Raw genomic sequence first — 27,780 nt, forward strand, 5'->3', positions numbered from 1 at the left:
TATTCTCTCACTGAGGAAACTTCACTGCCTTTCATGCTTCTGTATCATCTCTAACTGCTCTTCCAACCATTTTGACCAGACTCATTCCCACCCTTTGCCTCATTGCAGGAAATATTGGCCCAACTTCAGACTAATGTCTCCACAGCACGCTGACTGACATGACTGATGCCTAAACTGCTTACATAGGACCAGCAAGACTGACTGTTGTCCAATCCCTGAATGCAAATATATGGATACCCAAACTGTAGTAGAACCACGTGCCTGCCTGCCTGTGGCTAACCCCATGTAATGTAAAGGCAAGTTCCTTGTCTGACTGAAGTGATACCCCCGGCTGACTCTACTTCCACTTTGCCCCTTTTGACTTTCACACATTGAAGCACATACATGATGATTGGTATGTAAACTAAGCAAGTTCCAACTGATCTGCCTTTTTTGACAATTGATCTCTTCCTGAACTTTACAAATGATGATCCCATATTGTTCCATCAGAGCCAATTCCACTTTGATCTTATCCTTGATATGGATATTACATTGCAGTTGAGAATTCATAGAGTTCATGGATTCATGGATTCATTGAATCCACACATTGTGGAAACAGGCTATTCAGCCCATCGAGTCCACCCCAATCCTCCAAACAGCATGCCACGCAGACCCAACCCCTTACCCTATCCCTGTAACCCTACATTTCCCGTGACTAACCTACATAGGCTGCACATCCTTGGATGGTATAGGCAATTTAGCAAAGCCAATCCAAGTAACTTGCAAATCTTGGAGAACTGGGAGGAATTCCACACAAACATGGGGAGAATGTTCAACCTCCACACAGCCAGTTGCCTGAGATTGGAATGAAACCCACGTCCTTGGCACTGTGAGGCAGCAGTGTTAACCACTGATCCACTTTGCTGTTAAATTGAGATATTGGTTTAAAGATCACATTCTCACAAATAGAAGACTACACCTCCCTTCAAACTGCTTATCAAATCAAAATGACCTGGGTATAGCAAATGAAGGTCAAGAACCAAATTAACAGCTTTTTCTTCTAATCTTATCATCTTCAGGTATCTGTTCAGTCTCATAGATTGTAATCAATGTCAGATTTCTGCATCTTGGTAGCCCTGAAATACTGGACTCTTTGTGTTAATGATGTAGAATGACTACGATGCCTGTTCTGATTGGCTGTATTTGCACTGCAATATTAGAATCCTGCTCATTTTAAAGTGAGCCTTGAACTATTTCAATTAGTTTCCTGTCAATTGTGGGCAGGTTTCTGTATCAGGTCCTTCATGTCATTCAATTAACCCGGGAAAGCTTTCCAGCCAGTGGGACTCCCTGGTGCTCCTTTGAGATTACATCAGTAGGGTCTACTAAATTCTGTCCAAAATTCTATGAAAGACTGCCAATACATATCATACTGAAAGATTTTACAAACTTCTGCTTTTCAAAAACATTACTCAATTGGAGAGTTGCTCATGGTGGTCAATCTACATAATTCCCAACTTTCCAAAATAACCAAGAAGTTAAACCTCTCAATGGATTGGAAGTTTATGAACAGGCATTTAGGCTTTTAAAAGCAAGCTTACAGATGACTGAACAATACAAAGGAGAAAAGTGATTCTGAGGTTTATATGTAAGAACACTGAATAAAACAAACAAGCTGGATATTAATCTGAGTATTGATCTTAACATTGGTTAAGCTACAATAGACTATTATGTTTAATTCTCAGCAATTAATTATTGAAAGGATGTTTGAGTCATGGATAACCTGCATCATAGATTCACTAGATAATAGGATGAAAAAACATAATTAAAATAAGAACAAACTGTATTCACCATAACAGCAGGAGAATTAATGAATGCATTCAAGATTTTGAAAGAGCTTGGGTAAATAGTGAAAGTTTATTTTCATTGAAGCAATAGTGTGTTAAGTTTTAGTTCAGTACAAAGTGCATGAGAAATAACTTTTTTGCCACAGAACAAGCACAATTTTCAGATTTTTTTAAGTGAAGGTGTTGGGTGGTGACACTATCAAAGGAATTCTTATTACGAGCTGAGGGCAGAGCACAGGCAAGTTTCTGGACATATCGCAGGCCTCAACTCTGGTTTCCTGGGTTACCAGAAGCTGTCAGTCTTTGATTGGTCACAGATTCTGGATCCTAAGGACCAATGGTCAAGGCTAACTTCTTGGTTGAGCCAATAATGAGAATTCTAGTTGGGAAAATAGATACTTTTCTCTCCTGTCAGGAAGCCAAGTAATCAGGAATGTGGTGAGCTGGCACTCTTAATTCATTATTAATTGACACCAAAGGGCTCAATTGATTCTGATACAAGAGAAACCCCAATGTAGTTTCCCAGCTAAAAACTACAGGGTCTAAAAAAAGAGGCAAATTTGCTCCAGTGCCAACTTGCTCAATTATTTCTCTTTCTCACCAGCTCTCCCATAACCCCAAAGGATGGGAAAATTGTGCCCAACGTTTTGCTAGACAATGTAACATGTATATTTTTAGCTGTTCAAAACAAATCTCTTTCCTATGCTTCTGGCTTTTATAACTTCATTATCCCAGTCTGAGACATTTCCCTGGAGATTACAATTCACTTTTGCAATGCATTTCTTCCTTTTAACTCCATCTCTTTGAACTTCCTTGATGCTCATCTGGTGTGATGTTCTAGGGTTTCTCTCTTTCTCTCTGTCTACGTCTCTGTCTCTCTGTCTCTGTCTCCATCTCTCTCTCTTCCTCTCCAGCCAACCACTGAATTTACATCTGCAGTTATTTTGTTTATATCAGTACTCTTTTATAAACACAAAGTGTAATTAAATTATAATATGGTCATGGGTTATCTGGGGTTATGAGCTGCAGTCATGACAGTGTGGGTGGAAACTAGAAATAACAAGATTCACAAGCAGATAAGTTTTCTTTAGGCCCTTCATCAGTAGCTGTACTATTAGACAGAACATTAAACAAGAAATTACTGGAGTCTATAACAAAAACAATGTAATAAGTGTGGCGCTCATCACATCAACCAAGAATGAATGTAGCCTCGATCTCTAGGTAAACAAACTATTTAGGTTTGGAAATTAAATTGGGGTGGCACGGTGACTCAGTGGTTAGCACTGATGCCTCACAGTGTCAGGGACCTGGGTTCAATTCCTACTTTGGGTAACTGTCTGTGTGGAATTTGCACATTCTCCCCGTGTCTGTGTGGATTACCTCCAGGTGCTCCAGTTTCCTCCCACAGTCCAAAGATGTAGATTTGGCCATGCTAAATTGCCTGTAGTGTAGGTGCATTAGTCAGGGGGGAATGGGTCTGGGTGGGTTGCTCTTCACAAGGTCAGTGTGGACTTGTTGGGCTGAAGGGCCTGTTTCCACACTGTAGGGAATCTAATCTAAATCTCATCCCATATATAAAGAGCCATAAACAAAGAAATATCTAATATTTTGTTAAATGAATATCACCAATTACTCTTATCTATTATGTCAGAAGTTACACAACACCAGGTTACAGTCCTAACAGGTTTATTTGAAATCACTAGACACTTTACCTGATGAAGGAGCAATACTCCGAAAGCTTGTGATTTCAAATAATCCTTTTGGTCTATAACCTGGTGTCGCGTGACTTCTCACTTTGTCCACCCTAATCCATCATCTCCACATCATGGTTCTTATCCACTAAAACTGTTCACACAAATTTTAAATTATGTCTATTTCTAGCATCAGAATGAGTGGAGAAGCTTTGCTTTCAGATGTTGAAAAAGGCAGTAAAAACTGATTTGTCAAAAAATATGGTTAGTTTTATTTTGCACCGAAATGAATAAGACAAGATTTATTTATGATAGTAACAATCTTCCCACTGATGTGAAATCTAAGAATTTTATATTTTCTCCATTTCTTTACCATTGTACAACATAGCAATGCCACTGGTGATTTTTTTTTCTGCTAAATGTTAATAGATCTGCTTCGGGTACAGCTGGAAGTGGGTATAGAAAGCAGTTGGTAAAATGAAATGAGATTGGGCCCTTAAAGGTGCTCAGATGAAACAGAGGGTGATAACACATTAAAAACATATCAAGAGTTTAAACTTTTCATCTGTTATAGGTCAATTGTACAGCCACAGAGGTGTGAGTCAGTAAGTGATGCATAACTGTTCAATTATTATAGTCATCAACTACTAGAAACATATGTACTTCATGAAAAGTCATTAACCTTTCTCAGTTTGCATATCAAGCTCTCTAGAAGATACTTCATATTTCTGGGAGCCAGTCTGATTGAAGGCTTTAACACAGAATCGTATTGAAGGACATTGAAAAAGGACCATAAAACATCAGCAGGGTTATAGGGTCTATAGATTTTAATTGCTGTGTGCCACTGGGCCTGTACAAAGCAATCAACCAGGCAATCTCCACAGACAGCTCTGCCATAATACATTTAACAATGGAGTTCTCACCCCATCAGCAATAAGGGGCTTATCAAAATCCCTATCACAATTAACGACCTTGTAAGGAGAAATAAAAAGAAAAATCATTTAAGTGAGTTTGCCCTATTTCTGCAAGACACATTATGCATTTAAAGCATAATCTCTGATTTAACAGCTATTAAATATTCTTAAGTATTTGCACTACATTGATTGACAGAATACTATATCAAAGAATATCAGAAAAAGCATTGATATAAGCTTTTTACATACTTAACGTTACAAAAAATAAGTAAATTATAAAAATGCAATTATTATGGTTGCATCCCTTTATTCGGTGAAGTGACAAAACATACTATTTATTTCATAATATTACCCCGCTATTTTATAAACTATGCAAGCAGCTACCCAAAGAAAAACTTCAGGTTTTGCAAGACCCTCTGAACAAATCAAGGCAAAGTACTTTTAAAAGTATCTTGGGAATCATAACTTCAATCTAGATCTGGAATTGACACAATAAACCAAAGTAATATGAAACTCTGTGTTTGTCCAATCCTCTGGTTGTTTTATGCACATTCTCAGGGTCACTTCTATTACAGGGTACCAGAGCTTATTGACTTTCTATCTTCAACTTTGAGTCCAATTAAAAAATTGAAGTTTGCCCCAAGCTATAGCAAAGCAATGCCCAAATGATTCATTGTGACTAATTCTTGGACCCAATCCTATTGAGTGTCTGCATCCAATGTTTTGCCAATTAAAGAATAATCTCAGCATTTCCAGTTAAGAGATCTGTTTCTTCTCTCCATTCACGTATATCTGGGATTTTTTTAAAATCAAAGATTGGGAATTATGTTTTCAGGTCAACGGTATAACTTAGATAAGTATGAAATCCTCAGACCAGTTCTGTATGAGGTGACAATAGATTTGGTGAGACAGTGATGTAGCAGTAATGGCACTGGATTGATAATCCAGAGGCCAAGATCTGTGTGGGAATATGAGCTCAAAAGTCTACTATGGCAGCTAGAAAATTAATACCTGATATTGCAAACTTCGTCTCAGTATTATAGACACCATCACTATCATCAATTGTCATAAAAGTCCACCTGTTTCAATAATTATCTTTTATGAAGGAAATTTGCCATCCATCTCTGGTCTTACTTCTAATTTCTAAGAAGATAGCCTTTGGAGGCAAATTAGAACCCAAGTTTTCAAATGGGTCTTGGACATCCTGATGGATCATGTGTTGATAAAGAAAGCTGTCTTCTTTCCCCAGGACTGCCAGGGCAGACAATGGCACCTGATGCCAAAAGAGAAAATGCTGGAAAATCCCAGCAGGTCTGGCAGCATCTGTAAGGAGAGAAAAGAGCTGACGTTTTGAATCTAACTGACCCTTTGTCAAAGCCAAAAAAAATGGAGAAATAGAGAGGTATTTATACTAGGCTGAGAGAAGGTGAGTCATGGCTAGTATAAATACCTCCCTATTTCTCCCTTTTTTTTAGCTTTGACAAAGGGCCAGTTAGACTTGAAACGTCAGCTCTTTTCTCTCCTTACAGATGCTGCCACACCTGCTGAGATTTTCCAGCATTTTCTCTTTTGGTTTCAGATTCCAGCATCCGCAGTAATTTGCTTTTATCCAATGGCACCCGATAGTCTGGTCAAACGTTGCCACCTAGGTTAGCGTAGTATCCATAGACCAGAGGAATGCCCAGTGTTGTAGAATGAATGAACTTCTGTGCTCTAAGTGCCAAAGAGGATCCTTGAGCGTGCAGCAAAGAACTGTTCCAGCAACCAAGTAAGACTCACTGTAAGGCACTTTCTGAGTAGCACTAAGGCACTTCCTGAAGAAGGGCTTATGCCCGAAACATCGATTCTCCTGTTCCCTGGATGCTGCCTGACCTGCTGCGCTTTTCCAGCAACACATTTTCAGCTCTGATCTCCAGCATTTGCAGTCCTCACTTTCTCCTCAAAGACTTTCTGAGTAGCACCACTGTGAACATATTCTTAACATTCCCAAGCTTCTAACTCATCCCCTCTCTTGTCTTCCACAGGCACCAACGACATTCAAGCAATGTCTTCTCAGGAGAGACCAGCCTCTCTGGTCCCACCTCCTCCTTTACTTCTGAGGAAGAAGTTGCAGATGCTTTACGGGAAACTGTGGAAAGGCTGTCTCTTGCAACCTCCACCCTCAGATAATGTCACCTTGTTGGTCCACCATAGATATTAGATTTGGGAGCACATTCTGGTGGACATATCACTGGTGTATCTCTATTGCTCATCAATGAAGAAATGCCCATGTTTCTTGTAATCAAAGGGTTGCCAGAGAACATACACCTACTTGCACCAGGCAGGAGAGGTCACAATGGTGCAGCCCATTAATAGGCATGCAAGTGCTCAAACAGATACTGGAGCAACCAACAAGTTAGTGAGATACTTGGGAAACTATATTGAAGGTTTTAATTTATACTACCCTGGTTCTAACTGACTGCCTTCATGGGCATCTTGGCAGCAGCTACAGGGAGCTAGATATAGCAGAATGCTCATTGGCTGCCAGAGAAGCATGCATTTCATTACGATAGCCTTTGGTGCTCAGCCCCAACAAGGATGGGTTGTATTTTTGGGGGGGGGGAGGTGGGAGGCAAGAGACAATAATTTCACTCCAAGGGGCAAGTGGGGAAAGGATATCAATCTTATTCCAGGTGCCCCTTCCACACAAGGGAACAGGACAGTGTCAGCAAGCATCCAACCAGAGGACAAACCATAGAAAAACTCCCATGATGAGTCATCTCAGGACACTCCAGAGGTGTCCAGGACGTTTGCCTTTATTCTACCTTCATTCTGCTTTCTGGGGCTGCAGGAACTGTTGTTGAAACCAAGGAAGCTAAACCATGTGGTCTGTAAAACATCATTATTATGTTGAGAAGCTCTTAAAAGTAGGGACAAAGGATTCTGTGGAACCTGCTTTCACTGTTCACACTTTATGGGCTGGCTGGAAAATCAGGTGTGCTCCCCTCCATAGGGCATGGAGAAGAGGGAGGGGGATGTTTGGGGACTGATGGTATGGAGCTTGGTGAATAGTACACCTGCCCCCCATGCCTACCACAGCAAAATTGAGTCCTTTTTTTGTCATTCTTGCCTCATTATCATCCTTTTTGGCTCGGTCAGACTTATTCATTCATTATTCAGTCTCTCCTATTTTTCACCCTGTCACAGACTATCCCTCGGCCTCATTTCACCACACATATTGCTTAAAATTGGCGACTTTTTAACTTTACCCAGTTTTGGTGAAAGGTTAGCAACCTTAAGCATGGATAAGAAAGACTAAATAGTCTGTTTCTAATTGCATAATTTCATGCGCTTCTTAGTAATATTTAATGGCTATCAGCCATATTATAATTATGCTGAATTTACAAATTTACACCAATTTAGTGCATTGCATTTCAGACAGACACAATTCATATAGTGCAAAAACTGTAAACAAACCTGTGTTCCATAAAAAGAAACAGACTCGGCCACAGTATACTTCCGTATTTGTTTCCATTCCAAAGACTGACCGCAACAGTGATTACTTGCTAGTTGTATCTTCATTTTGAAAGCATAAGTTTACATGTCTTAATATTGAATTTCCTGTTCAATGCAAACATGATTGTTTATTCTCCACTTCTTTTTTGTAACACCAAAGATAAATGGAAGCTTATCAAGGAATATATTACTGATTAACCTGATCACCTTCAGAAGGTGAAATTGGTATCACTCCCTGAAGGTTTTAATGAAGACATATATTTATAATATCTCCATTTAAATGATTTTTTTTAAAGGTAGAGAACAGCAGATCAATGGTACGGTGAGATAAATTCAAATATTATAAAGCCTTAAGTGTATTGTATAGGCTTAGTTGCCTGCTGAATACTCTGTTTATACAATAAGTCTGAAGTTTTTATTTCAGAGTTTGTGACAGCTCATTCCCCTGTCATCCAAGCCACATCCTGTCACTTTTGTGAAGCAGTATTTTATGCAGGTAGCTTAATGAAGAAATTTTACAGCAACAGGTTTATTGAAGGTTTTAGGTGGAATGGCTGTGCTAAATTGCCCATTGTGTCTAGTGATGTGAAGGCTATGCAGATTAGCCATGGGAAGTATAGGGCTGCAGGGATAGGGTAGGGGGTGTAGGACTGGGTGGGATGCTGTTCAAAGGGTTGGGGTGAATGACCTCCTTCCACAGTGAAGGGATTCTATTCTATTCTACTATAGATTTGAACTTTAAATGCTTATAAAAATAGAAGGAATGAGGGTTTTTAAAAATTATTTTAAAGTAGTTTCATTATAATTGATTACTGTATTGGCACTACAGAAGTTATGAATCAGTGAAAAACAGTAAGAAATTTGAAATACACCATAAATCCTTTCAACAGAAAATGCAAAAATAATTCAGCAGGCAACCTGTAAACAGAAAATACAGGATATGATGTTTCAAAGTGTACATGCTTCTTCAGGAAGTATACAGGCTTCCCACTTCAGAACTCAAATGAATTATCTGCAGAGGCACAGTAAAAATTCCAAAACAAGATAAGAAATGGGGTACCATGTCTCATCATCAATGTTCCAGTCTATCTACATGAGCCATACTTATTTATTACATCACTGCATTGTGGTTTGTAACTTTAGGATATAAAGATAGCACACTCCATCTTAACTTAGTTTATGAAGGTATGATGTGTGATTGGAAGCATGCTGCTCAATGCTGTTCTGTTCTAATATAACAGCTTAACTGTAACCCAGATGATAATATATCTGTGAATGCAAATGTTTGTACATAATAGCTAGCTGTAATAAACATCTGCAGGATTCTTCAATACCATGTTATCCACACCTAGTATCTTCTATTACAAGGAGCAGCATAAGTATTGCTGCATCAGGTAAAATACCCTGCTGAAGGCAATATCTATATCATAGATTGACACTCCAATGCAATATTGACTGATTGTTAAAGGTGCAACGTTTTGGATAATATATTAACAATGGTCCTATCAACCTGCTTGGTGGACAAAAAAGGCTTCATGGAATGATGTTGAGAAAGCACATGAGAGTTATGTGTCCTGGATAATGATTATCCCTCAATTGCTGGCACAAAAACAGAATACCTAATTGTTATCACATTACAGTTGTGGGAGCTTGCTGAGTGTGAATTGGATGCTGTACTTCCTTTGTTACAACAGTAACGATGTTTAATAAATGGTTTATTGTGTGTAGTGTGCTTTAGTAATGAAAGGTTTTACTTTATTCTTTCAAATCCCACAAATGCATGCATTATCCAACTGGATTTTCTGATCAGTGTTGTTTTAATAGTAGCAGTAATCCTTACTTACCATGACCTTTGAAGGTTCCTCTTTAAGCTACTACATACTGCTTTATATATCCACAAACTCAAGAACAACCTGTAAATCTTTATTTGTGACTCTGTCATGCTACATTAGAAGAGCTAGATAGGTGAATGTCATTGCTCGCAAATGTTTTGCCGTAAAGCCAGGAAAAATAAACAAACGATACTTAGAAATAAATTGACTTTGCATACTGGGACTCCATTTTGAATTATACAAGATGAGTCAGACCAGTTAATGTTAGCCAGAAATTTTACTGTCTTTTTTCCCTTTTGGGCTCTGTCATTTCGTGAGCTTAAGGATAATGTGATTGATTCACACTTTCCCCTGATAAATTTTGATTTCCTTCCTTATCAAGAATTGATCCACTTCTGTCTTAAGAATATTTTAAAGACTTTACTGCCACCACGTGAGGATGAGAGTTCCAAAGCCTCACCATTCTAGGTGAGAAAAATGTTCTCCTTATCTATGATTTAAATGGATGACACCTTATTTTTAAACAATGAGTTCAAATTCTAAATTCTTCCTCAATATCCATATTGTTAAGTCTCTTTGGATCTCATATGTGTTGTATTTATGTAACTCTTTCATCCACATGACTCCTCATAATGCTTCATAGTGAAAGGATTACTCTGCATTTACCAAACTTGCTCACAGTAAGGCTGATAGGCAGCAACAACAGGATGGGCAATCAGGTTTCAGGTTGAACATTGGCCAAGTTCCCAGGAGATTTTCTTCTTCTTTATCTCTAGAAAGTCATGTGGAACTTTTTATGTAGACCTGAACAGGAAAATGGGACACAAGCATAGCCATCATTGGAAAGAACAATTGACATTTAGCATTCCCTCAATATTGAACAGATATGTGCATGTTTGGATAATGCATTTATGTTGGGTTGGGTTGCAAAGGCAAAAGAGATATCATCAAGTCAAATTGTTCATTGATTTCCTCACTCAAAAACAAGTCTAGAGTTCCATTAAAAGACTGCAAAACAATTTTTTTTATTTAGCTTCAAAACATCATGCACAATCTGTGTGTTAATTTGGCCTGGAAATTTCCTCAAAATCTCTTCAAACCCTTTTACTTTTTTGTCAGAACACTGTGAAAAATACAATTACAAACTTAAACTGAGTGTCTGCTGTACTTTCAGCAAAGTTATGGTGACAAAGCAAGGATATGTCTGACAAACTTTGGTAAGTGAATAGAAATATTGAAAAATATGGATTGAATATTATGGGTCTCTTCATGTTCAAATAGTTAAAGTATTAAATAGATAACCAGCATTTCTTTTTTTCCAAATTGTGTACCCCATAATGTCAATGAGCAATTAAATTAAATATTAACTACAATTGTTGTACAATTTAATTATTTTAACAATCACTTGGAAGAATTTATTCAACAAGAAAAGAGGAAAATTATTCAACATTAAATCTTCCATGAACTGTAACAGTTCTAATAAAGACTGATCAATAATTCTGATAACAGTCCTATTTTCCATGAATTCTGATTGCAAGACTCCATATTCCCAGGTTCAACAAACCTTTAGAGGTCATTAATGAAATTATCCACAGGTTCTTCTGGAAATCGAACACTTCTTGTTCATTCAACTTGTTCTTGAGTCAAAATAACTGCTCAAAGCTTACATAACATTTTTTAAAGTGTTTTACAAGTCATTATTTTTGATGACTTGTAATATTATCAGCTCAAGGACCTGCTGAATATTATTGGGCATTATATTGTTCTACTACTGAATTTGTATACCAATGTAAACAAATCTATATCTCAGAACGGCAGGGTTAGCATTGCTACCTCACAGCGCTAGGGACGCACGTTCAATTCCAGCCTCAGGTGACTTTCTGTGTGGAGTTTGCACATTCTCCCCATGTCTGCATGGGTTTCCTCCCACAATCCAAAGATTTGCAGGTTAGGTGAATAGGCCATGCTAGGTTGCCCATAGTGTTCAGGGGTGTGTAGGTTAGATGCATGAGTCAGCAAAAAATATAGAATAATGGGGAATGGATTGGGTGGGGTATTCTTCGGAGGATCGGTGTGGACTTGTTGGGCCGAAGGGCCTGTTTCCACATTGAATGGATTCTATGATTCTATCAATGAAATCGTTCTCTCCATTAATTCCAACATTTGATCTATTAGAATCATCTCTTATGTTGAATATACTTGGAATTATTATGTCCTTCCAGTTATCCTTAATGTGTTAATGAAAATTATTAGTAAAAATATTTTATTTTGTACTTTATTTTTGATTTGATGTTCTTTAAGTTTGTCTTTCTGTATTCAGGATTAAAGTCTATCAAATTACTGTAAAGCTTTCTGATGTCCTCATAGCTTTTTTTCTTTATTTATGAGTCTTTCATAAATCTTTACCACTATTAAAGTCTTACAATAAAACAGTAACTTACATTTATTTGTTGTTCTTCAGCAAGTTACTACTTCCCTCTGAAATATAAGGCCGTTGTATTGTTAGAATCATTTAGAGTTTAAAATTGTGTATGTTAACATGGTTCTAACAACGAAGCTATCAAAATTATTTTAAACACCTGAAAAACTTATAAGTTCTAATCAATTATTTTGCCTCATTATTTATATAATTTTACTGGATTTAGGAATCAAAATGGAGAAATCCTGCCTTTTTGCTTGTTCTTGGAAATTTTCTCATTTTTTATCAACTTGGAGTGCTTGCTTTCAATTGCCTTCTTGTTGGGATGATTTGCATCTTTCTTTTCTCTTAACAAAATTGTGTGCTCCACAATTTAAATATTCTGATGTTTTGATAATTCTATTCTAGCCTCTGAAATACATTACTGGTCTTAATCTTCCTTTGCAGTGGACTTATAATGACATCTGTTTTTAACATTCCTGATTTCGATATACATTTGTGTCCCCATTTTAAATTTTGCAACTGTATCTTCTTTGTACATTTTCTAATCTTTTCCCTGAGGGGTATAACTTACTGCTCAAGCTCCAATACCTAAACACAGCTCAGCTGATTCCTAACTCGGAACCACTCTCTTAATACCCGAATGTGACTATTTGTGATTCACCTTGGCTTTATATGTGCTTTCTTCCAGCACAGGTTTTTAAAAAAATCATCCTTGGGCTGAGGGCATCATTACAAAGGCTAGCATTTATTGCCATCCTACAGGGTAGTTAAGATTCAGCCACATTGCTGTGGGTCTGGAGTCACATATAGTCCAGCCCAGGTAAGGATGGCAGTTTCCTTCCCTAAACGACATTAGTAAATCAGATGGACTTTCTGACAATTGACAATGGTTTCATGGTCATCATTAGGCTCTTACTTCCAGATTTTTAATTGAATTAAAATTCCACCATTTGCCAATGTCAGGATTCAAGCTTGAGTCCCCAGGGACTCTGGGTTAACTGTCCAGCGATAATACCAGTGCCTCCCCATGTGATTACCTTTTTGCCTTGGATTGCAGCTACTAGCTATTACAGCTGCCAATAGCCTGTGCCAACTGATGTCTGTTTAAACACTTTCAGCTGCTGACTGACTGGATGAGCCTTTCTTAAAGTGACAATGCTTTGAAAGTGGAAACTCACCTGATGTGATGCCTGGGTACCAATCATTTATTCCATCAATCTTCCCTCCTATGATAGACTAAGGGGTTTCTGCAATGGAATGTGGACCACTAATAAATTCTGATTAGACAACAAGATACAATCTTAGTAACTATATACAGGTTATTTTACTCTTAGACACATTAATTATAATGAACAAAAGGTAGGTAAGGCATGCACATCTCAATCAGAAGACAATGCCAGACACTAACCATCTCCAACCGTACAGTGCTCCATGATTATATTGCATATCAGAAAAGCCAGAACCTGAGCTTCGTTCACAGATTAACTCTTTCATATCCACAACCTTATACAATATGCTGCTGTAATCTTGGCAGAAAATTAATGGACACTGTAGAAATGATGTAACAGCTAATTTGAAAGCATTTTTGCTGACTTATAATGAAAATAACATGTCAAGTTGGATTTAATTGAATTAGCTTCATTGACACATGTACTCAAAAGAATACAATCAAAAGCTTACAGGTTGCCACTTACGGCGCCATCTTAGGTACAAGGTACCTGGGTACAGATCTTCAGCACAACTTCAATATAACAGGGAAAATTAATTCAAAAAATAAAGCAATAAGTCCAGCATTTCAAATCATAGGAATAATTGAGAAAATAGAGAAATAAAATGTTTGGAACAACAATCCTTCCAACCCAGTCCACACTGGTATCTAGCCTCCTGTCCACACCAGGTTTATATCTCCAGACCGCCGGGCTTCACACTGAGGTTCATGAGATTGGGAGACCACTCTGGAACCTCCTCAGAAATCCACACTGAGGCCACACTGGACCAAAACTGCCATGGGCCGTCGAAAGATTGCAACAAGAGATCAGCACACCATATCTAAAGAAGCGATAAGTACACAAGTAATTGAGTGCTTTGGGGAATTCAGGTTGCTGGTGTTTCAATAGGATTGGGCATGGAAATCTGAGAGGTAGCATCCATCTTGTGAATCCCAGAGATAGAACAAACCAAGAGATAGAGTTCTTCTTCCTGTTGTAACAGATCTTATTGACATTGCAATTTATGGTTCTGAAACCTTGGACTCTGTCCATTGGAGTTAAGCTCTTTGTGCACATCTGAAATGCCACCATCTGCATTATAATTCTGGTATAATTGAAGAAACATGCTCCGAAAGGATTTGTCAAAGCTGAAGTTGTTATTTAGCATGTGCCTCAGCTATCAACATGGAGTGTATTCTGTGCAATCTGCATTGAAGAAACAGTGACTCGTATTTGTGTGAAAATCTTAGTGCCCTACATTGGAAAGCTGATGATGAGCTACTACATATATAAGTTACTCAGTTAACAAATAATTAAGTAACCCTCCAGAAATGAACAGGAAGAAATTGTGTGACATTTTCCAAGAAGCATAGAGAAATCCCAAAAGATTAAGGGATTGAGATAAATATATCTGTAGTAAATAGAAGCAGGAAAACAGATGAATAATTAATCAGAAAATAATCAGCAAGAAAACACTGAGAGTTTTTAAATTAAGAATTTCATTTCTAAAATAAATGTACACTGTATATTTGTTGATCAGCTGACATCTGACTCTGTCTAAATGCACTTAGGCCATTGGATGACTAATGCTAAAATTGCTAAATTAATCTAAAATTTAATGGAAATTGTCAGGAAAGGGATATTATAATTATAATGAACTCATACTTCTGGATGCAGCAATGTCCCTCAATGTTACTTCATATGAATTCCACCCTCATTATAACAAAGTCCTGGGAGATGAACATTTAGCTTGTGATAATGAGGCACTGCTGTAGAGAATGACCCACAATGTAGGAAAAAAATGTTTGTCTAACAGACCGATAACAGTGACGCATTCTGACAGACTTACATATAATGAGGGGTGTGGCATACATAACGTATTATAAATGAGAAACATGAAGATTACTTACAACCAAAATTATATTCTAGATTAATTTTAAGAAGGATGATTTTGATGAACAAGTCAATTTTATTGAACATCAAAGCATGTTTTTTTTAATTCAGCAAATGCATTATGTTGACATAACAACTGTGGACATTAATTAAACAGCATCAGCATTCAGCAGGGAAATTTGCCCTCTAGGTTCATGACCTGAGGTAATAATAGAGGCCTATTAACTTGAACGGACAGTGTTTCACTCTGTCTAAGCTACACACAGAGTGTTTTCACTACTATTGGCTTTTACCATCATACAGAATGTTTAAGCACTGTTAGTAATATCTCAAAATGATGTGCATTGGGAACATGAGGAATATGATAGTTATTTGGGATGAATACTGAAAGCAAACTGTACATGACTGTTCTTCAAAAAAATATTTTTATTACAAATATTTTGTATTCCATTTTGAAGCATTGATTCCTTGATGGAGGACAGTTCCAATGCCCTTGATGTCCTTTGGTGCATGCTCAAATGGCTTTTTACATGTGTGAAAATTGATGATAAATATCAAGTGCCAATTTGACTCTGGGGAAAATATGGCCAAGCTACATCTTGTCCTCATCTACCATTGAAGCATACACATTTTCCTGCTGATTCTCCCACTGTAACTGAGAACAACTGAGGCTACTGAGGTTAAATGAAATGTTTCAATATTGAAATAAATAATAGTGCAAAAAAGACTAAAACTTTGGACTTTCTACATCTGTATGGTTTAATTTTTTATTGCATAACCTCACAAGCATATAGTGGAATTGCTATTCCCCAAATGTCAAATCCTACTGAAAGAAAATGTTAAATATTATTGGGATTAAAATTATGCTAAGTAGAAAAATGCTACGCTTACATCTAATTTGGGTAAAAATTTCAAGGTTACAGAGAATTCCTGGAATATATAAAAAATTACTTACTATTGAATATTTCCAGGCACCAAACAATAATGATATTAACAAGAAAGCTGGAGGAATTGCATAAGATAAACAATGAGGTGTTTACTGCTGGCAAGAACAAAAAGAACTATTTTCTAGCCAAGTGTCGAGTGATGAGTTGAGATTCTCTCAACTCATACATTCATGTGCATTAGCATGCAATTATATCCGTTTTATTATGTTAAGTTATCTCAGCGGTGTGTAGTTTCCCTTTCTCCCACCCACTAGATAGAAACAAGATGGCAACAATCCCCAGAGATAACATGAGAGTTGTCACAGGCCACTCCTGTTCTTCTGGAAATCCATCACTCAACAACATCTGGGGGCATGCTCCATGTGCAACAATCAAATGCAACTCTCCACCAAACCCTGTCCAACATACCTCCAGGGCCGTGGCTCCAAATCTTAGTGCCAATGACCCTTTCTTTGATATATCTGGGGCAAATAAAAGAAACCATGGAGGGCTGCCATTGTTTGACTGGGAGAACAAGTGGATTTTCGAGATGGTGCTGACACCAGGAGTCCTGGAGCTTCTAGCACTAGCCAATATTTCCACCTGTGGCGAGTGAGAGAATACAATGGATAGTGTACAATAATGGCCTGGTACACAGGTAATGAGATAAGTTTTGGAAGATGGCACGAGAAAATTCTCCAGGGCTCACGGAGAAAAAATCTCCATGAAACTCACTAAAAATGACACTCGGCCAATTTCTGATAAGTTTCAGCCCACAGATTCTAACTGGCTGAATTATAAATTAAAGATCCCCCATGATCTGGAAGAGGAGTTGGTACTGCATACTAATTCCAATGTGACTTCACCCAGTCAGTTAGTCTTGAACCTGAAACATTAGGCTTTCTATATGACCTGATTTTATTCATTTTTTAGGTAATATATTTTAAATAATGGAATAAATCATAAATAATGAAAAAACATTTATGAAAATATAACTGATACATTGCAATAAAATATATTAGTTATTCTAGTTTCCCTTAGGTTATAAAATAAATCCTCAAGCTTCTGCACTGTTCATATCCTATAGTCTAATCTTGTATTGCTTAGAGGCTTCCAAAATTAGGCTACATTGATGGAACATAGCCCTGGATCCAAAGGATTACTTGTGTTTCACCTTTATTTAGATAATTGATCTTTTGTACATTTCCAACTTTTTATTGCTTTATTTTATGATTGTGGGGTCACTGGTGAAAGTAGGATTGATATCCTTCTAAAGGCAGATTTAATCAAATTGTTCAAATTTGAGAAATGCAATAGACAAGATAAATTGTTTCTCCTAGTGGGTGGGTCATAATTAAAGGACAAAGGTTTAAAATAATTGACAAAGGAACTTGTTGGGACATGATAGGATTTTATTTTTGCACAGGGAACTGTTCAGACCTAGAAAGTACTGCATGAAAGAGTCATTGAAATAGATTCAATAATAATTTGTAAAAGGGAAATGGATATTTGGAAAGGGAAATTTAGCAGTGCTTTGGAGTAATAGCAGAGGAGAGACATAATTGACCAGACCTTTCAAAGTATTGGCAAAGGCACAATTGACCAAATGGCCTTCTTTTCAACTGTACAATTCTTTGGAGGTGAAATGAGATTGTTTCATTATTTTCTTTCATTTAAACATACCAATCAAACAATAACATGAGTTCTTTATTTGAAGATGAGACTATGTACAGATAATGGTCACTGGGAGCTAAGTACAGCAAATCCGATCCCTACTGTGTTGCTTGTAGACTGATTCACAAGTAATTGGACTGATACATCATTTCCTGTTGAGGTGGGGAGTGATTACAGTAGTTTATGAGACAAACCCTGATAAATATATACACATCATAATGACATGGCCTGGGTTGCCAAGAAGCTGCACAGGAGTTTAAGACAGGCTCACACAAAGCAGACCATACATGGTGATACTGAACCTAAATAGGCTCTCCTGCACCAACTTTGGCCATTCCATTTTATACTCTGTAATTTGACCCTTTTCTGTAATGATTTTTTGAGGCTCCAAAGACCATCTTATTTACTGAGACTTGCAATAGCATAAATCCTGCACATGTTGCATGACAATCACTTGTCACTGAAATGTTTAGGAGAGGAGAAATCATATAAAGTCATATTATAATCAAAATGAAAATCAATGATGATACACTCATTTCTTTTCTGGCTGCAGAGTTACTTTATGTTCCTCTTTTTTGGTTTACAGTTACTGAAGAGGATAAAATGATGTTTGTCCATATGGCACCAAACAAATATTTCTATAGTTCATCTTTCAGATCTTAATAATCAAAATGAGAATCATTGGTAATACATTTATTTCCTTTCTGGCTGCAGGTGATGATACATTCAAGTTCAGACGGCAATAAGCCTAAGTGAAATGACCCAGCAGGTGGTTGCCCTAATGGAAAATCTCAGAGTCAGCATAATGGGAATTATTACAGACAGCTCTTCCACACTACAAAAGGGATGATATATTCTTATTGACAGTGTTGGTTTGCAACTAAGGAGATGAATTGGCTTTCAGGATTGGTGTGAGGGAAGTGTAGGCCCTATGGGTATTTGTCTGGTCCACCACAAATAGTCACTGTCACCTAAACTATCTCTTATGCTGCGTAGTACAAGTGTCACATTCTTTGCTAAAATCTTATCTTGAGGCCTGCAGCAATACATTTGTTCTTTTATTCCTGATGCAAAGGACAAATAAAGGTTGACAGGCAGCAGAGTTTACAGCCACTTACATTTTTCTAAGCTGGCATTCTGGGCTCAAGAGCTTTTTAATGTCTGCTAGTATTTCTGCAAGGTGGGTTGGAGAGATTGTGCCTTAGGTGCAAAGAATGATGAATAGTAACTAGAAGCTTAAAACTGTAGGAATCATTTTTAGTATGAAATACAATATTTAACTTCCCCATAAGTAGAAGCTCATCTTAGTTTTGAATAAAATACTTCCAGGATGAAATAAAATTTATATCTGTTTGGATTGCTATTTTTAATTTTTGTTTAAATAAAATAATCTCACTGTTTTCTTTAGATTAACTATTGAACCAACATTCAATAATGATTATTGGTCCATGTTAGGTCACTGATGTAATTTTCTAACTCAACCAACCATGAGCTGTTTTGATCTACAATGCACTAGATGAGAAAATGGTTGAAGTAGATTTACTTGTAATGTTCAAGAGGAAATTTGAAATGCACTTGAAGAGAGGAGAATGAATGCATGACATTGGAGAAAGAGCAGGGAAGACAAGATCATTTTCAATAGGCTGCTTGATATCATTCAATGCTGTAAGTTCATAGGTTATAGAGTTATAGAGCCACAGAGATATACAGCATGGAAACAGACCCTTCGGTACAACCTGTCCATGCCGACCAGATATCCCAACTCAATCTAGTCCCACCTACCAGCACCCAGCCCATATCCCTCCAAACCCTCCCTATTCTTATACCCATCCAAATGCCTTTTAAATGTTGCGAATGTACCAGCCTCCACCACTTCCTCTGGCAGCTCATTCCATACACATACCACCCTCTGGATGTAAAAGTTGCCCCTTAGGTCTCTTTTATATCTTTCCCCTCTCACCCTAAACTGATGCCCTCTAGTTCTGGATTCCCCCACTCCAGGGAAAAGACTTTGTTCATTTACCCTATCGATGCCCCTCATAATTTTGTAAACCTCTATAAGGTCACCCCTCAGCCTCCAACGCTCCAGGTAAAACAGCCCCAGCCTGTTCAGCCTGTCCTTATAGCTCAAATCCTCCAACCCTGATAACATCGTTGTTAATCTTTCCTGAACCCTTTCAAGTACATACCAGTCTTTCCTTTCACCCTGACAGGAATATACTTTCTCTGGATTCTCGTTATCTCATTTCTGAAGGCTTCCCATTTTCCAGCCGTCCCTTTACCTGCAAATATCTGCCTCCAGATATTCAAAAGTTCTTGTCTAATACCATCAAAATTATCCTTTCTCCAATTTAAGACTTCAACTTTTAGATCTGGTCTATACTCTTCCATCACTATTTTAATTTTAATGGAATTATGGTCGCTGGCCCTAAAGTGCTCCCTGACTGATACCTGTCACCTGCCCAGCCTTATTTCCCAAGAGTAGGTCAGGTTTTGCACCTTCTCTAGTAGGTTCATCCACGTATTGAATCAGAAAATTTTCTTGTACACACTTAACAAATTCCTCTCCATCTAAACCCTTAACACTATGGCAGTCCCAGTCTATGTTTGGAAAGTTAAAATCCCCTATCATAACCACCCTATTATTCTTACAGATAGCTGAGATCTCCTTACCAATATGTTTCTCAATTTCCCACTGACTATTAGGAGGTGTATAATACAATCCCAGTTAGGTGATCATCCCTTTCTTATTTCTCAGTTCCACCCAAATAACTTCCCTGGATGTATTTCCAGGAATATCCTCCCTCAGTACAGCTGTAATGCTATCCTTTATCAAAAACGCCACTCCCTCTTTTCTCTTGCCTCCTTTTCTATCCTTCCTGTAGCATTTGTATCCTGGAACATTAAGCTGCCAGTCCTGCCCATCCCTGACCCATGTTTCAGTAATTGCTATGATATCCCAGTCCCATGTTCCTAAATATGCCCTGAGTTCATCTGCCTTCCCTGTTAGGCCCCTTGCATTGAAATAAATGTAGTTTAATTTATTTGTCCTACCTTGTCCCTGCCTGCCCTCACTGTTTGACTCGCTTCTGTTCTCAACTGTACTAGTCTCAGATTGATCTCTTTCCTCACTATCTCCCTGGGTCCCACCACCCCCCCCACCTTACTAGTTTAAATCCTCCCAAACAGCTCGAGCAAATCTCCCTGCCAGTATATTAGTCCCCTTCCAATTTAGGTGCAATCTGTCCTTCTTGTACAGGTCACTTCTACCCCAAAAGAGATTCCAAAATGTGAATCCTTCTCCCATACACCAGCTCCTCAGCCATGCATTCATCTGCTCTATCCTCCTATTCCTGCTCTCACTAGCTTGTAGCACCGGGAGTAATCCAGATATTACTAGTCTTGATGACCTCCTTTTTAAATTTCTGCCTAACTCTCTGTAATCTCCCTTCAGAATCTCAACCTTTTCCCTTCCTATGTCCTTGGTTCCAATGTGGACAATGACCTCTTGCTGGCCCCTCTCCCCCTTGAGAACATTTTGCACCCTCTTTGAGACATCCTTGATCCTGGCACCAGGGAAACAACACACCATTCTGCTTTATCTCTGCTGGCCACAGAAACATCTGTCTGTACCTCGGACTACAGAATCCCTTAACACAATTGATCTCTTTGAACCCGACGTACCCCTCATTGCATGAGAGCCAATCTCAATACCAGAAACTTGGCTATTTGTGCTACGTTCCCCTGAGAATCCATCACCTCCTACATTTTCCAAAACAGCATTCTTGTTTGAAATGGGTATAGCCACGAAGGCTCCTGCACTAGCTGCCTACCTCTCTTACCTTTCCTGGAGCTAACCCATCTATGTGACTGTATCTGAGGCTTTCCCCCCTTCCTATAACTGCCATCCATCACATCCTGTCGCTTTTGCAAATTCCTCATTGCTTCTAACTGTCTCTCCAACCGATCCATTCAATCTGATAAGATTCACAACCAACAGCATTCATTGCAGATACAATCCGCAGTAAACCTTAAACACTCTTTAAACTCCCACATCTGACAAGAAGTGCATATCACTCTACCAAAGGCCATTTTTGCTCCTTCACAATCTACAGACCCAGAAAATAACACTGTCTTATTCCTCTACAAAACACTGTCCTCGGTTAAATGAATAGTTATGGCTTATATTTTAAGTTTAATTCAGAGACATATCTCAAAAAACATATAATCAAGAAAGAACCCAGTCTACTCTCTACTGCAGACTTTCTGTAGGTCACACTTAAAAACAATACAATACACTTATCTGCTTCTGTGCTGCGAACTTCGCCCAAATAATTCCTCCAAAATCAGTTGTGAATTTCACTGTTTGCTAATTTTCCCAAATGCACTCCGATGTCCAGCGATACATGAATTCAAACAGCAAAGGCAGTAACTGTGCAGGTTCACTGCTCTGTCAGTTTCTTTCTCTCTCTCTCCTACACTGACCTCACCATGTGCTTCCTTTATCTGTTCTTCTCCCTTTTAAAACTGCTGTTGTTGCGCATGTTCACAATTACACTCAGCTCTATCTCATTATCATGTTCTAAAATAACTTCTGTTCTAGCACTACCTAAATTTTAAGACACTCGTCTTGTTTTTAAATCCTTCTGTGGTCTTAACTCTGCTTACTTACCTAATTTCCTTCAGTCTTACATCCTTCAAGACATCTGAATTTCTACAGTACTGTTTTCCTTTATAAATCCTCCATTGTCTTTATTCCACTATTAACAGCTCTGTCTTCTGAAAATTTTGACCTCCGATGTTTGGGCTGGATATGAATTCAGCCAATGGATTTTTTTTTTAACTTTGATTCTTACTCACTTCAGTTTTACTGGGGCTCCTTAATGCCACCCTCAGTCAAATGTTGCCTCACCTCTCACTTCATTTTTGAAATTTAGCTTTTTGTCTATATTTGGACCAATATTGTCATGAAGTCTGAAAACAAGTGGTACTGCTGGAAGCCAAATTGAGCATTGGTGAACAAATCATTTGTGACCGTGTTGCATTTGATGGCACTGTCCACAACACCTTCCAGCACTTTGTCTCACTGTCTGCCCCCTTTGCCTGGAGGAACCCACTTTCAGGAATCTCTGCAAATAGATTTCAAGCCGCTCTCAACTCAAAGGATCTTATTCTTCTTCTATGTCTGAGTAGAGATTTAGAAGTACAAATATGAGTGGATTTTCCTCTCCCTAGCTTTGTAGCACTAAAACCAATGCAGCATCCTAGTCACTGTGACTGTCTATCTACCTATGACCTGTATATTTGTCTTTTCTCCCATCCTAGCTTCTGAAGGTTGAACCATTAAGTTCCTTTTGATTGGTCCTCACTCATGGGCAAAGTTCTACAGTGGCTTGCTGGTGCCTTCTGCAGGATAGCTGACTGGGAAACTTGTCCTTCTTATCACCCATTGTCAGACACTTTGGAAGGATTTGCAGACTGATAATCAAACTGTTTGTGCACATTATAGAAGAATTTCTCTACGGACAGCAACAAATTTTGACATGAGACTCCAACCCATACTTTCTGACCCAACAGCCACTGCACCACACGAGTATTTGGGGTATTTGTATATTATTCTAGGGCATTGGATACTATCCAAGGAGTAGGCTTTCTCACTTTTCCAGAAATTATTTCAGGAGAATTTCATTGCTGTGTGTGAAAATGCTACATGATGTAATTCTTCAAGCCATTTAATGATATGGATCTAGCATTCCTTTTTTTAAAAAGTGTTAAGATTCAAAGTTCAGCCCCAACAGATCACATACAACATTACAAGTGTCAAATTGGCATTTCTGTCTCAAAGCCAATTGTGAGAGACGAGACTTTTATCAATAATAGGTCATTTAATTTCTGCGCCTGACAGCCATAATTTGCTTCAAACTAGAATTTCTCTGTCCAATCAATACCACAGTATCTTCATACAAATTAGAAATGAATGCATAATAAATGCATGCAAAAGATCTGCAGTCCTCACCTGAATTTAGTTAGTAGTTTATTTTCAAAATACCATTATAATAATTGGTTGCACTATAATAGAAGTAACTGCAGAAAGGCAATTTGGCATCACAATCTGTCCAGTGCACATATGGCATGCCTTTGATGGTCATTTTTAAAGTTAGGGTGACACTAATGGCTCACTCCAGAAGTAGCAGGATATATTCCAGCTGATATTTGCAACTTTCAAAGTGCCAGCAACAATGGCAACACAGAGCTAAATTTTGTGGCCTCTATTCCTACATTGCATTCTCAATAAAAAAGTGAAAACTTGAGGCCACAGAACGGATCTCAGGGTAACATTGTGGTCTAAAATTTATAGAGCCTGCATAAGTATATTAAGAGGGTTGGGGGAGGTTGTGAAAAATCGAGAGGGATATGTTTGCCTGGAATACCAGCACTGCACCATTGAATTCATATTTTGAAAGTAATGGGAAAGATAGAGGATCACATCTCAGTTAGGGCTTGGTGGGACTATAGTTAAGCTCATTGATAAAATAATTAAGATGGATTTGTAGAGTTCTTGAGGCACATTAGATAGTGTCCCTTTATCTGAATTAAACATGCCCCTTGAAAGAATAGCAGAAGTAGAAGAACATGAATTTATATGATCCCAAATATGATTTTGTACAGAGGTTTGAATTTAGCAAATGGTACAGGGAGAATCACAGACCTTCAGATCACTGACAATTTAAAACTGGCAGCAACTAGGATAATGTTTCACTACCACCTTTGGAAGTCAGTCATTGTGACAATGACTGTTGATGAAAAAGGGTGCATTGGGTGGGCAGATCATTGCAGGCCAGTGGTGAGAGGTTCTAAAGATGGGAGCTGCATCGATGACATCCAATGAAAGATAGACATTGCTCACTATCCTGTACTCTCCGCAAGGGAATTTGGTGCATTATTAAGTCGCAAAGTGAAGGATTCCAGTGAGCCTGACTCTCTGAATAGTGCATAAGAGAGGGAGAAGAACCGATGGTCCAAATCTTCATACTCCCACCACTGTGCAGAGGAGGAGTGGCACAGAGAGATGGAGGATCAGGTGCTAGGGATCCACAGCAGTAACAGGAGGAGCAGTGAGAGGGCCACTGTCCTGGTAAAAACACCTGTAAAGCATGCACAGGGGAGTGACAGGAGCTAGCTACAATCTGAATAGCCTATCATAACCAAGAGTGTACAGGATTCACCTCAACCAGATACAGGTGTCAACGTGATTATGTTTATGAAAACTGCAGTCACCAACTAATGTGCAACACAGCAGAATGTGACCCATGGACAGTCCTAATGCATGTGACCCTGAAGATCACTATGGTAATCAACTTTTACAAATCCAGTTCTTTGAAAGGATTCACTGAGGACATTTGCTGGCTCTCTGGAGTGTAGGCCATCGCTGTATAAAAGAGTTAAAAACTGCTATGTTCAAGAGGGCCAGTGACTGGACAACACTACATCAACCCTATCAATCAGGTGGAGGAGGCTATTGGTTTTGAAATCATAGATTTCTGCGGGTGCAGTGAGTCAATGACTACAGATATGGGGCCTTCAAGATTCACAGGGACAAACCACTGATCTCCATTAGCAGAAAGAGCTTCCATTCTATTAATATTTAAGTGACTTGGCAACCATCAAAGACAAATACTGCAAGTGCATGTTCAGACAGCAATGATACCTCCACACTTCAACAGTCACAGGTATCACCAATTCTCCTACTCCTTGTGCCCCTTAGAAAATGGATTCTCAGGGACAAGTGTTACAAATGAAAAATATGGCTACTCATATCTGTGAGGAAACCTTACTTTGCAGCAAGACAAACTGAGAATATTTACCACAGTTGCAGTAGAGCAAACATCAAGCTTACAATATGAGAAATGTTTGGGGACTCTGGGATTATAGTTAATGGAGTTTAGAAGGATGATGGAGGATCTGATTGAAACTTGCAGAATACTGAATGGCCTGGACAGATTGGACGTTAGGAAGATGTTTCCATTGGCAGGAGAGATGACGACCCAAGGACACAGTCTTAGAGTAAAGGGAAGATTGTTTAGAACAGAGATAAGGAGAAAAATCTTCAGCTAGAGAGTAGCGAATCTGTGGAACTCATTGCCACAGAAGACTGAGGAGGTCAGACCATTGAGTTTATTTAAAACAGAGATAGATAGGTTCTTGATTGCGAAGGCGATCAAATGTTACAGGGATAATGCAAGAGAATGGGGGTGAAAACCCTATTAGCCATGACTGAATGGCAGAGCAGACTCAATGGGCTGAATGGCCTACTTTCTGCTCCTATGTCTTATGTCTCATAAACAGGTCATTGGGCTGCTAGAGATAGGATTCAGGGACATGATCCTATCTAGTGTAGCCCTTTACAACGTCCCTGTGAGAATCTCATATATTGTGGTGATCTGCTATGCTTTATGCAATCTAAACTACAGAAGGGCTGCATTTGCATACCAGGGACACAGTTGACTATCTCTCCTCATCCAATGAAGAGAATGGGGAGGAGGCTGCTGAGCACGCAGTATAGTGTGAGGGACTATGAGACATGTGAAGTAGGCTTGAGATAATGACATACCTGTTTCCTGTGAACATGATAACCCTTCAATGTCAATGCAATAAAGATGGACTTTAATGTAGAATTATTGTCACCATTTTTGCCTCACGCCCCATCCCTTCTGGTTAACAGCACACACTGGCACAGCTGAGAAGCTGAACAAAGTCAGCCTGTCTCTACTGCGGCAGCCTAATGAGGGATCAATGATGTTCCTGATGTCTAATTGAGTAAGAACAAAACATATATTTCCAACAAAACACCCATGAACTCATGGTACACCAAAGTGATCTTCTTAGTGTATGTCGAGGCACAACCCACACCTTTGCTGCTGAAAGGAGCAGCAGGATGCTGATTGAGTTGCTGATGGGCTGGGATGACTGTGCAGATTACTTTCAAATCTAATACGTCTTCTTCAGAAGCCCTAGCTGGTAGTCATCGCTGCCACTGTGCACAATAATGAAGGAAGTGAACGTTGAGGTAATGGATATCGCCGAATCAAATGGATTGCTTTCACTTGAATGGTGTTGAGCGTTTTGAGTATTGTTGAAGCAGAACCATCCAAGTTAGTAGACAGTATACTCTCACATTTCTGACAGACACTAGGGAGACTGGAGGTAAGGTTTTCCTCTCAGAATTCCTAGATCTAATCTGGTTGCTGCAGCCGCAGAAATTGTATGGCCAGTCCAGTTCAGTTCGTAATCAATGGTAATTCCAGGAAATTGTTAATGGGGTTTCACTGATGGTAATGTCATTGAAAGTCAAAGGGCAATCATTAAATTTTCTCTCCTTGGTGATGGTTGTTCCCTGGTACTTATGTATTTCAAATGGCACTTGCCCCTTGTCAGCTCAAACCTGAATATTGATGTTTTGGGTTTAACCCTTTTTCACAATTGACTTCTCCACCTCCTGATGCTGCCTGGCTTACTGTGTTCTTCCAGCCTCTTGCCTATCTACTTTGGATTCCAGCATCTGCAGGGTTTTTTTGTCCCAAACTTGAATATTGTCCAGGTCTTATTTCTTATGGACAAAGCTTGTTTCTGCACTTGAGATCTTACAGACATTCAAGAGAATGGGCAAGAAAGTGGAGTTGAAGAAGAAGTTCAGCCATAATACCATTATATATTATGAAAGGCAATGTGATCAACTGTCACTCTTATTTCTTATGCCTCTTTTTGAAGATCTTTCTGAATTTTAGCAGTTGTGGTTTTTCTTACATCATCTCATCCGTTCTCACAATGTTTCGCTTTATTTTTGTTGGGATTACTTGAAGTTATTTCATTTTCATTTCGCAAATTATTTTCAGTTATAT

This window comes from Chiloscyllium plagiosum, unplaced genomic scaffold (assembly GCF_037043375.1).
Source record: "Chiloscyllium plagiosum isolate Xiang-an unplaced genomic scaffold, Cpla_swu_hap1 HiC_scaffold_2, whole genome shotgun sequence".
NCBI lineage: Eukaryota > Metazoa > Chordata > Chondrichthyes > Orectolobiformes > Hemiscylliidae > Chiloscyllium > Chiloscyllium plagiosum.